Source organism: Hemitrygon akajei, chromosome 30, assembly GCF_048418815.1.
Source record: "Hemitrygon akajei chromosome 30, sHemAka1.3, whole genome shotgun sequence".
NCBI lineage: Eukaryota > Metazoa > Chordata > Chondrichthyes > Myliobatiformes > Dasyatidae > Hemitrygon > Hemitrygon akajei.
Genome location: NC_133153.1, coordinates 26,727,919 through 26,740,483, shown reverse-complemented (window position 1 = coordinate 26,740,483; position 12,565 = coordinate 26,727,919). Strand labels below are relative to the sequence as shown.

Genomic DNA, 12,565 nt, shown 5'->3' with positions numbered 1-12,565 from the left:
TTTACCAAATGTAGATAAATCTAACTGATCAATTAATTGTATTGTTTTTCAAGGATGAACAATTAGGAAGAAGTATTTTTTAATTGAGTGGTGCATTCAGCAAGTAGCCTGTGGCAACTGACATTTTCAAAAGGTATGATATTACTTTGATGGTGCTGTCAGTCAATGTTGAATTTGTTATGTACAGAAGTTAATTGATTGGATCAGAACTACAATCCTGAGGAAATGGCTGGCTTTGAAGTCTTGAAAAAAAAGCAGAATCATTCAGTAAAGGAAATGCAACATCTCAGTATCCTGTTGGGCTTCCTGTGAACAAGCCAACTCGGTAACAAATTAGAAGCATTGAGGCTTGACGCAGATACTCCGTTGGACAGTTAAAAAAAATGCATGTGCAAAATTTTCAATTTACAAACTAATATCTCCTCCATAACTTAAGAGCAACTGTTTTCTTCTTTAAAGCATTTTTTCCAGTTTTATTAATACAAGAGATTCTGCAGATGCTGGAAATCCAAAGCAACACACACAAAATGCTGGGGGAGCTCAGCAGGTCAGTAATATCTATAGACAGGAATAAAGAGCTGATGTTTCAGCCTGAAGCCCTTCAAATGGAGTCCCGTGTTTTTAGGTTAGATTAGATTCAAATTTATTGTCACTGTGCCGAGTACAGACACAAAGCCAATGAAATGCAATTAGCAACTAACCAGAAGTGCAAAAGAATAGTGTTATTTTCAAAATAACTGCGAATAAAAAGTAAGTGCTACAGCACACAAATATAAAAGTACTGAGACAGTACAATATGGGTGCAAGACTGTTTAGCGCTGTGATGTGAGGTTCAGCAGGGTCACAGCCTCAGGGAAGAAGCTCTTCCTGAGCCTGCTGGTGCAGGAGTGGAGGCTCCTGTAGCGCCTACCGGATGGGAGGAGAGTAAAAAGCCCATGGTTAGGGTGAGATGCATCCTTGATAATGCTTTTTGCCCTGCCCAGGCAGCATTTAATGGTAGATGTTCTCAATGGTGGGCAATTGGGTGTCGATAATCCGCTGGGCAGTTTTCACCACCCGCTGGAGTGCTTTGCGGTCTGATACAGGACAATTGCCATACCACACTGAGATGCAGTTGGTGAGTATGCTCTCAATGGTACAGTGGTAAAAGTCCGTCATTATCCTGGGAGAGAGGTGAGCTTTCTTGATGCTTCTCAGGAAATAAAGGTGCTGTTGCATTTTCGTGTGCATTTCTGTTTTATTTCTCTTTCAAAGAACAGATTCCTGTAAACACATTATTACTTCTGAGGAACAGGATATTATGTGAAGATACTTTTCACTGATATAGCCAACACACTTCTTACCAGAGATTCATCAGAAAGATAATCCTGAAGAAAAATCATACCTCCTTCCCATAGCACACAAACCAACCTACCCAGACTAGTTGGCAAACATTTTACAGATTTGCCTTACTGTGAAACTTCAGTATTAAATTTCAAAAGGGATAGGGATTCTAATTTTGTTCATATTCTGAAAAAGTATCAGTTGCACCTTGCTCAGTCTAATACATCATCTAGTATCCATATTTTTAAAGTGCTAAGTGACAAGGGAGCAAATGACACTACAGGTTGTCTTTTACAGATAACCATCAGGTGCACTGTGAAAATGAAATCAAGCTCAATCTGTTGAACATTTGTTCCACTACTTCTAAGTACCTGTAAGCAAATGACGACTTCTTCTTATGTAACTTGATCAAAATGTCAGAACAGGATATATACCCAGTGCCCACTGAATGTATGCTCGTGGTCTGCTGCTGTAGCTCAGCTACTTCCAGGTTCAATGTATTGTGCATTCAGAGATGCTCTTCTGCACATCACTGCTGTAGCATGTGGCCATTTGAGTTACTGTCACCTTCCTGCCAGCTTGAACCAGTCTGGCCATTCTCCTCCGATCTCTCTCAATAACAAAGCGTTTTTGCCCACTGAACAGCTGCTCACTGGATTTGTTTTGGGTTTTTTTGCACCATTCTCTGTAAATTCTAGAGACTGTTGTGAATGAGAATCCTAGGAGATCTACAGCTTCTGAGATACTCAAACCACCCTGTCTGGTACCAACAATTATTTCATGGTCAAAGTCACTTAGATCACATTTCTTCCCCATTCTGTTATTTGGTCTGAACAACAACTGAACCTTTTTGCCATGTCTGCATGCTGTTAGGCATTGAGTTGCTGTCACATGATTGTCTGTTCAGCTATTTACAATAATAAGCAGGTATACAGGTGCACCTAATAATGTGGCTACTGAGTGTATGCATATTATTAAAACTTCTCAAAGATTAACATGTAAACAACTGCATCACATTATAAACATAAATGCCTTGACCTGCACAGGCTATGACTGTTATATGGACAAGTGAGCATCTATAGGTGTTCTTTATGTGGGTATGGAGTTATCTGAAGATCTAGATAATCATTAAACAAATTAATCATGCTTGACACAATTTTCTACCCAGAATGTAGACAAAAGATAGAAGAAAGAACAAGTGTAAGTCGTCCAGTCTTTTGAGCTTGTGTCCAATCTCCTATCTTATGACTCCCTTAATATCTAGAAGTCAAGAAGCCTCTGTTTTGAATGAACTCAACTAGTGAGCCTCCTCTCAGTCATCTGGAACAGAGAATTACAAAGATCCATCACTCTCTGACTGAAGAGATATTTCCTTATCTCAGTCCTAACAATTTGTGACCATTAGTTCATAATTAATTTCTACCACAGAAAACACCCTGCATCCAGTCTGTTGAGCTCTGTAAACAACTTATAATTAAGTTTCAATGCAATCTCCTCTAAACTTTGGAGAATAAGGGCTTAGTCTACTCATTCTCACACTGCAAATCTGTCATCCCTGAAAGCACTCTAATCAATCTTCGCTACACGCTCACCATGGCAAGTATATAGTTCCTTAGGCAAGTTGACCAAACTGTATACAATAATCCAGGGGTGCTCTCATTACACTATACAGATGTAATAGCTTGCTTTGTCCTGTAATCAAATCCTCTCATAATAAAAGCTGACATAATTTACCTTCCTAATTGCTTGCTACACCTGAATGTTGGCTCTCAGTAACTTGTGCACAAAGCACACCATCAGCAGTACTCAATGTCAGCATTTAGTAAATAACCTGCTATGGCATATTTTTCCAAACTATATTACATCTACCATGTTTTCACCTACTTACTCACTACCTCAAGCCTCTAAACGCCCTCCTCTGTGTTCTCAGTCCTGCTGAATTTAAGGCGACCAACAAATTTGAAAATCCGGCATTTCATCCTCTCAGCCAAATATTTAGACTGTGAATATAAGAGCGATTAATTCAATGCATAGCCAGCTGGTGATGTAGTGGCATCAGCACCAGACTATGGGGTGAGTGGTCCGGGCTTCAAATCCAGCAGCCCCTTGCACACTTTCCATCCATGCTAGATTGAGCATCCAGCTATTGACACAACCTCAAAAAAAAAAGAGACAAATGCTAAGAAACGGCAAGGTTTCTGCCCAAATGTGCACGAGGGGTGGAAAGGAACAACAACAACTCAATGCATCTGATTCCAGATTTAATCAATCAAGATTGAAGAGCGATAGGTTAAGTGTTCTATTTTGATGGGTGTGTTTTATAGATCCTCCAATAAATTTTTGGTGTTGAGTTTCCTTTCAGGTTCTTTCAGGTTAGCTACATGTTTGTTTTTAAATGCCACTGCTTCATTGTATTAGCTGGCCAGTGGTGTAGTGGCATTAGCACCAGACTTCAAAGCGAATGGTCACAAGTTTGAATCCGGCTGGCCATGTTTTCCACCTGTGCTGGATTCAGTGAACTAGCAACTCAGCCTTGTAAAACGGAAACAGCAAAAAAACCGACCAATGACCATTCATTGCATGCTGGTTGGCTTCCCACCTTGAGCTGTTCTTAAACTTTACCTTAAGTCCTGCTATCCACATCTGCACCATCTTCTTTACCCATCACCTGTGCTAATAAAAGTAAACAGCCCTAACTACACTCAGTGGCCATTTTATTAGGTACATGTGTTTATTAATGTAAAGGCCTAATCAGCCAATCATATGCCCGCATCTCAATGCATAAAAGCATGCACACATGGTCAGGAGATTCAGTTGGGGTTCAGCCCAAACATTAAAATAGGGAAAAAATATGACTAAGTGACTTTGACTGTGGAACGATTGTCAGTGCCAGACAGGGTGGTTTGAACATGTTAGAAACTGATCTCCTGGGATTTTCATGCACAACAGTTGCAAGAGTTCCTGTGAGCGGCAGTTCTACTAACAACACCGTTTTGTTAATGAGAGAGGTCAGAGGAGAACGGCCAGACTGGTCCAAGATGACAGGAATGTGACAGTGACTCAAATAATCACACGTTACAACGGTGGCGTGTAGAAGAGCATCTCTGAATGCACAACACATTGAACCCTGAAGTGGATGGGCTATAGCAGCAGAAGACCATGAATACACACAGTGGTCACTTCATTAACTAAAGGAATTACCTAATAAAGTGGCCACTGAGTGTAATCCTACCTTAAAATTTAAAATTCCAGTTTTCATCTTCACATCTCTCCATGACCCTACCCACTAAATCTGACCCCTAGCCCAATTCTGATTTACACCCAATACCAGCTGCTCTACTTTGAGTGCTAATTCCCTCTCCCTTCAAAAAGCACCTTCAAAACCTGCATGTTTCCTTATATATAGCTTCTTTAAATTTTGCTCAATAAAGCTGCTGAGGTATCTTGAGAAGCTGTAGTCAATTTCAGGTACTACAGGCATTCAATATATTGTCTGATATAATAATGGATATGTTTAGATCAGTTGAAAGAATAATTGGGTGTATTTTGTCCCTGTTCACTTTCACCCAAGTAAAAAAATCTCAATACTGCAAGATGAATGATTTGTCACATTGCCTTTGTCAACTAAATTACATTGGGTACATTATAATTTTCTTTAAATTGTTCATGTAGGTGCTCTGGGGAATACTAGTTTGAGCAGCCTGCCACCTGTTTGCCTTTTTGATTATTCTGCTTTCATTCAGATCTTCAGAACAGAAAACTTTAAATCTCTCGATATTTACGATATGATGTTGCGTTGTCACTTTTGCCTAGACGCAGTTTATTGGATGTTGAAAAATTTATAATTCACATCCACAGTCACTTGAGAGAAGACGTGCAAAAGCACAATAAGGAACCAACTCTTCCAATTATCTTCATTGTTGTAAATGGGTATATTTTCTCCTACATAATTCATGTCAGTATCAAATATAGTTCTCTTTATATCCAAGGATATTGCTAGTTGTGAATAATAGAAAGCTCATATTGTTACACGCCTTGCAACTATTCAAAGTAATGCTAGCTGGATGAATGGAGGACTTTTTTTAAATTCCTGCCCTTCAATCAGTTCAGTCGTTTAAACAAAGGGTGAACAAAAGTTCAATATGAATTACCAGTCTGAACAAGATAACTCAACGAGCGCTAGGACCTTTAGGACATACCTATTGCATTTCTGGAGTATATAATTTCAAATGCCCCGTGCTTCCTTTCCAAAAAATCCTACACAACTCAGATTTGTTAATGGACAACATCCCACTCATGCAAAACAACAAGCGTTTCCGAATGGAAGGTGGGCAGTTCGTTTGCCTTTTTCAGATAACATGTTTATCATAGGTTGGGTCAAAGCAAAGGCAGCTATTTGGCTACGAGGTAAATGTTCACTTCTAACAGAGCTGTTCCAGCCCTTCCTATTTCCTTACGACCCTACAGATTATTGTCTCAAGTGCCTATCCAATTCCCCTTGGAAAGAGCTGACTGTTTCCACTGCCGCTACGGCCAGCGACTGCCAGAATCTTTATGTAAACAGATACAAATTATTTTCAACACGTGAATCAAAGAGTTGAATTATTAATCTTAAAAAGCTGTTCCATCACTAGTCATCGCTGTATATCACATGAACTTAGTTAGGCGAATGTACTCTTTTTAAAAACAAATCCACTTCATATTTTGGCATTTACAGTATACAGAACAGTATATTAACATCATGTGTATAAAGCACAGCACAGGCTGATGTATGACGTGGAAATGGAATTCTAATGCGTGAAGCTGGGATTTTAGAACCAATTGTATACCTTAGACTCACTGCACATTGTAAATCAGACCAGTACCTGATTGAAAAAGTAAAAGGAATACGAGTAAACAATGGAAGACACATCCTCGACAGGATCTGTGCGGGTGGGCACAATGCAAACCTCCCCTTCTAGCCTGCAGCAATCCCCAATACTTTTTAACCTGAGCAGGCAAGTGTTATGATTCCGAGCTCTCTTTAAGCTCTTATTACTTATGCGCAATTTCTTTCGTATTAGTACATTAAACTTAAAAATATTTAAAAGACAGTAAATTAAGGGTATTGCCAAACTGTTCGCACAGTTCTGTGGAAGTTCTACTTTATTTTCACACACCTCGTTTTTTTTTAAGCATCAAGACGCTTGCCAGATTCTTTCATTGTGCTAAAACGTTTCAATCCAACTCTTCAGGTTCACAGAATCCATTGTTCGCGTTTGCAACTGCTTTCCATCAGTTCTTCAATCTCCTCCTCCTCCACAAGTCTGCAGGGCAGGTCATTGCTGTTTTCGTCCAGATGGTTTGAAGACCGTGCACTGTGCTGTCAGAGAAGGCTCCCCTTTCCCCACAGTCCTGGGGTCCCGAGACCTAGCCCAAGAGCTTTCTGATCTTCAGAAGTTCAGTGCTGATCAAATGTCAGCCAGCTACAAGCCCCCATCCCCCCCCCCCCCCAAGAACACCTGACCATTGCCCCCTCTCAAAAATCAAGAGTATTACTTCTGAAAGCAAACAAGTTCTATATGCGCCAGCATTCGGCACAACTGCAAACGTGCCTCGTCTCTGTAACACTATTGGCTTTCGAACACAGTAGCTCACGTTAACTGATTTACTTTCCAGAAACTCCAAGGGCAACTTATTCTGCGAAAAGCAGCGAGTAAAAATAGCACTTTAGGCGCTATTTCGGCACCTCCCTGGATAGGATTTACAGCATTTGCTTAGCTCTGCGTTTAGCGCGTTGGACAGATCGGCAACAAACTGTATTTCTGCATTATTTTGCAATTCATTATCAATGCTATTTTACACCGTGATTACATTAAATACCGACAGCTTACCTCACACGCTTGCCATCTATCCCTGAAGTTGTTTTCTTGCCTCTAAACTATCCGCACAGCAAAGCTCAAACTCCCAACTCCTCCAAAGCAGGGACACGCCGGGAGAAAAACAAACTGATGCACGGCAAATGGTGTAATTTGATCCATGTGAAGTCAATCCATCAAGAGAGCAGGCGGCTGCCTACCAATAAGGCTGCACAAGCGAAGGGTCGGCCCACCCCCACCCTCGCCCATTCTCCAGCACTGCATTTAAAGCTCAAGATGCGAGTTTTTGTCTGGTGCCTTTCCCCGGCTGCCGTCACTAGGGCCTCCTGCTCTCACTGACCCCTTCCTGGCCTCAACCTCAACTAGGCTTGTTGCAAAGCCTTTTAACAGAGTTGTATCTTGCGGGAGAACTGTCACAAGTTAAAGGCATAGTGTGTCGCTGTAAGCCAACAGAAAGCTCAAGACTGATTATTGCTGTCAACAAATGCAAATTGCATCTTGTCATAATCGAATCTCGCCGCTTTTCCGCGCTGCTTAGTGTAATATTTGTCTAAATGAATAACAACCCCGTTTCTATTTTCCCCCCTCTTGGACTCGTTCACCACTGCCAAGAACAGCAACTGGAACACTGGTTACTTTTCAAGCTAGCTCCCAAACCATAAGGTTTCTTTCTAACTGAGCAACCCATTTTCCAATAGAGCTTTCGGTAATAAATCTTTCCTCTCGGCGACCGTGGTTCAGTTAGTACTCAGCGCAGATAGTTTTTTTTAAAAAACCCATTCCCCTCATAACAGCATAATTAACTTTTAGCATTAAGATATTACTGGCCGTTTGGTGACATTTTGTGTAAGGTTCGGGGTAAAATGGGGGAGACGGATACAAATGGCACAGCTTGAGACAGCCCACTACACTGCTGAGGTTTCTGGTTTCCTATGTCCCATTTGTTTCACAGACACACAGGCTCAAAGCCATTAGAGTTGGCAGCAACCTTCCTGCCTTGGCAGCACTCTCTGTCTTTATCAGTTCACAAGCCACGGATGGTTTCAAAATCATTTTTTTCTAAATGGATTTATAATGTTTTCACATATTTCATCAGCTACCATATTCTGCACGCAAGGGACGAGTTGAGGGTAGCTTTTCTGTTACCGCACACTGCATAATGATTAATTTTAAGTCAGTAATTCATTATAACACCATTTTCGGGTTAATTATTTAAAGGCAGCAGGTTCCACAAGTGATGCAAATACTTATTCCAGAAGTACGTCGCAGTAGCTGATACCCAACAAGTGAGAGATCAATATATTTTCATTGTGTCTGATAATTAAAGCTTAATGTGCCTTGCAAAAATCACCAATTTCCAGGATTTAGTCAGCAATACTCAGGTTGGACTGAAGGGGCTAGGGAAGTTGCATTTACTTAACTATTATTGATTCAAGAATCATTTTAAGTATATTAAATTAGCTCTTAGAACAAAAAACAGCCTTAATAGATTTGAAACGTACACACTCCCTTGTTTCATGAATTTCGTAATTACATTTAACAATTATTCTGGATGTCATATCCCTGAACTTGATCTTTTTTGCTGATCTATTCATGCATTTCAAATACATAAAATAATTCAGTGTGATATTCCACAATTATAAAATTTATTTTTATTTGAATTATATATTTGGACGAGAAAACATATTGAATAAGGCAAATTTAGTTTTCCTTTCCCAACAGCCCTGGTGCAAAATTACAAGAAGAGACAAGATAGCAATAATGTTGGCATTGGCACGACTGGACGAATGACAAAAACGCAGAGCCTCCTACTTGCTTACAGCATCGAGTAACTTGGAGGCATCCCAGTGTTTGGCCAGCCTGACTTTTAGCCTCAAGGGCAATTGCTAATAAAAAGGAATTTCTTAAAACAGCGACTGGTGGATCAGACCAACAAAAAAAATAATTGTCTAGGTGTGAGAGAACAATACTGTGGATAAAGACACTAAAGATTAATTTGCAGCTCGAGCACCAAAAGCAATTCTGGTGCAGCACTAATCCCACTGCTCCTTACAGCTAACTCTGAGCAGGTGATCTTCCATTCTTCTTAAGTGACCACATCACGGAGAGGAAAAGCACTTTCCTTTAGTCAGAGTTTAATCTCTGCACAAGCTGCTAGTGATTTCTGAATTCTGTTTTTATGCAATCTCTCCAGTGCTTGGTCTCACCACCTTTTTCTTTCTCATTTCCATTTTATGTCCTTGTTTTAACATTCTTCCGTTTAATTCCACTATCAGGACTTGACTTCTTTTTGCCTTCCTCTGCTATCAGCTTTTTACCCATAAAGATGACCATTTTCTATATCTCAACTGATTACAGACCGGCAGAAGACTAGATACCTTCATAGGAAAGAGAATTGCATGTAAGATCAGGGAAAGATAAAGGTTTAATTGGAAAGGTTAAGACCATATAGGAGCAGAATTAAGTCATTCGGCCAATTGTGTCTGCTTCACCACCCAATTCTGGCTGATTTATTATCCTTCTCCACCCCATTCCCCTGCCTTTTCTCCATAACCTTTGACCCCACCTTACTAATAAAAATCCTATCACCTCTGCTTTAAATATACCCAATAACTTGGCCTCCATGGTTGTCTGTGACAATTAATTCCACAGTGTCACCACTCCCAGGCTGAAGAAACTCCTCCTCTAAACTCTGTTCTAAAGGGACATTCTTGTATTTTAAGGGAAACCATCCTGAAACAGTCTGAAAAAAAATAGGCCGACAAACAGACATTCTACCTATGTTAAGGTTTACCTTCATTGAACCTTTGTGTGGTTGAGGAAAATTGCAGAACTTCTGAAGATGTAGTCCTCGGCACTGAGTTACTGATGATTACGTTATGATGACAGGTTCATAAAATTTCTGGCAGTCTACTGTGATTTGACTCATGAGGAGACCTAATTGAGATGATGTGACTGAAAATGATCCTTGAAGTCTAAAGTGAATGCCTGGGAACCAGAGAACTCAGTGAGTCTCTGTACCAATCCTTAAACTTGAAGATTTCCAGCGTCTGCAGATTTTCTCTTGTTTGGTATTAAACATTTATTTATTACAACATAGGGGTAAGTCATTAATTCCTAATGAGAGAAAACAAGTTACAGCTACACAATGGGATAATTAACAGAAGCCAATTAACCGACCATCTTAGGGATATTGAAGGAAATCGAGCACGCAGTGGAAGCCCACACTGTCACAGGAGAATATGGAAACTCCACACAGACAGCACCCAAAGGCAGGATTGAGCCCAGGTCACTGGAGAGTGACATCAATAATATATGTGAGATCTGGATTTTAAGTTCTGGAAAGCTCCAAAACCTGGGCCTCTGCAACTGGATCCTTGACCTTCTCACCAGGAGACCACAGTCAGTGTGGATCAGAAATAACATCCTCTTCTCGCTGACAATTAACATTGGCACACCTCAGGGATGTGTGCCAAGCCCACTGCTCTACTCTCTCTGTAGTCACGACTGTGCGGCTCGGCACAGTTCAAATGCCATCTGTAAATTTGTCGATGTCACATCTATTGTTGGCAGAATATCAGATGGTGATGAGGTGGTGTACAGGAGTGAGATAGATCAGCTGGTTGAGTGGTGTCGCAGCACCAACCTTGCACTCATTGATAGTGTGACCAACGAATTGACTGTGGACTTCAGGAAAGGTAAGTCGAGGGAATACATACCAGTTCTCATCGCAGAATCAGAAGTGGAAAGGATGAGCAGTTTCAAGTTCATGGGAGTCAACATCTCTAATGATCTATCTTGGGGCCCAACATATCGGTGCAACTACAAAGAAGGCACAGCAGCGTATATATTTCAGTAGGAGTTTGAGGAGACTTGGTATGTTACCAAAGACACTCGCAACTTTCTACAGATGTACCGTGGAGAGCATTCTAACTGGTTGCATCACCCTCTGGTCTGGAGGGGCCACTCCACAGGATTGGAAAAAGCTGCAGAAAGTTGTAAACTTAGCCAGCCCCATCATGGGCAGTAGCCTCCCCAGCATTCAGGACACTTTCAAAAGGTGATGCTTCTAAAACGTGGAATCCATCATGAAGGGCCTCCATCACCCAAGACATGTGTTCTCCTTATTGCTACCATTAATGAGGACGTACAAGAACCTAAAGTTACACAATTAATGTTTCAGGAACAGCTTCTTCCCCACTGCCATCAGATTTCTTAATGGACAATGAACCCACAAACACTTCCTCAGTATTTTTTCCTCTCTTTTTGCACTGCTTATTTATTTTTTAAATATTACTTTAATTTATAATTTATATTACTATGTATTGCAATGTACTGCTGCTGCAAAACAACAGATTTCATGACATATGCTGGTGATATTAAACCTGATTCTGATTTTATCATAAGAGAATTAATTTATTGGGGATAAAAGCCAGGAAGTTATGCTAAACTCTCAAGAGTTAGAATGTAGATTCAGTTGGAAATGGAAGCAATTCTGGGCACTTTTGGAGACTGACATGACTGGAAATATGTAAGCACATTAGGAGCAAGAGTAGGCTGTTCAGTCCCTCAAACTTGCCCCGTCATTCATGGTTTACACACTTCAGGTTTCATCTTCTCTTCTGCGCCAGTTCTTCAGGGGAACTCAATTCCTTATTGCCTTCCTTTTAAAAACCTCCAGTAATCAAGCCCCTACAGCCAATTGGAGTACAGAATTCCAAAGATTCACCACCGTCAGCAAAAAGAATGCATTAGGATGGGTCCAGGAATGAGGACCTTGAGTTACATGAACATGATTTATTTTAAAGCAGAAATGATTTATTATGGTCAGAGTTACACAGCACAGAAACAAGCCCGCTGGCCCAAGTTATTTGTGCCAATCCAGTTGCCTATTTGAACAAGTTCTATTTACTTGCCTTTGGCCCATATTCCTCTAAACCTTTCCTATCCACTTTACTTCCCAAATGCCTTATAAGCATTGTATTTGTACCCATCTCCACCACTTCCTCTGGTAACTCATTCCACATAACCACCACCCTCTGTGTGAAGAACTTACCCCTTGGGTCCCCTTTAAGATTTTAACTTCTCACCTTAAACTTATTACCTTTTAGTCTCCACTTCTCTAGGAAAAAGCCTGTGACCATTTTCTTTATCTATGCCCCTCATGATTTTATGTCTCTCAAAGTCTAACCCTACATCCCTGTCGCGAGAGGCGGAATGGGTAAAGGCAGCCAAGAGGGTTCTGGTGAAGCTGTATAGGTCAACTCCCTGTACAGTGGATTACAGAAATGTTGAAGAACTCCAACCCTACCATCGACTTCAGAGGACGTTAATTGGACATTAATTGCCTATGCTCCACTGGGAGCTCAGGGCCCAAGCAAGCA

At 40.7% G+C, this 12,565-nt stretch overlaps 1 protein-coding gene across 9 annotated transcripts in view; it reads right to left on the bottom strand.

The window, feature by feature from the left end:
- Window positions 1-12,565, bottom strand: part of sema6d (semaphorin 6D) — a 364,739-nt gene that overhangs the window by 55,396 nt on the left and 296,778 nt on the right. The window contains exon 1 of one of the 9 annotated variants that reach the window (XM_073033160.1): window positions 7,197-7,392. The exons of 7 other annotated variants lie outside the window; for them this stretch is intronic. The gene's annotated coding sequence lies outside the window, so the exon portion shown is untranslated. Of the gene's footprint in view, window positions 1-6,482; window positions 6,745-7,196; window positions 7,393-12,565 lie in introns of those variants that run through there. One more of the 9 variants, XM_073033164.1, reaches the window with a different exon arrangement.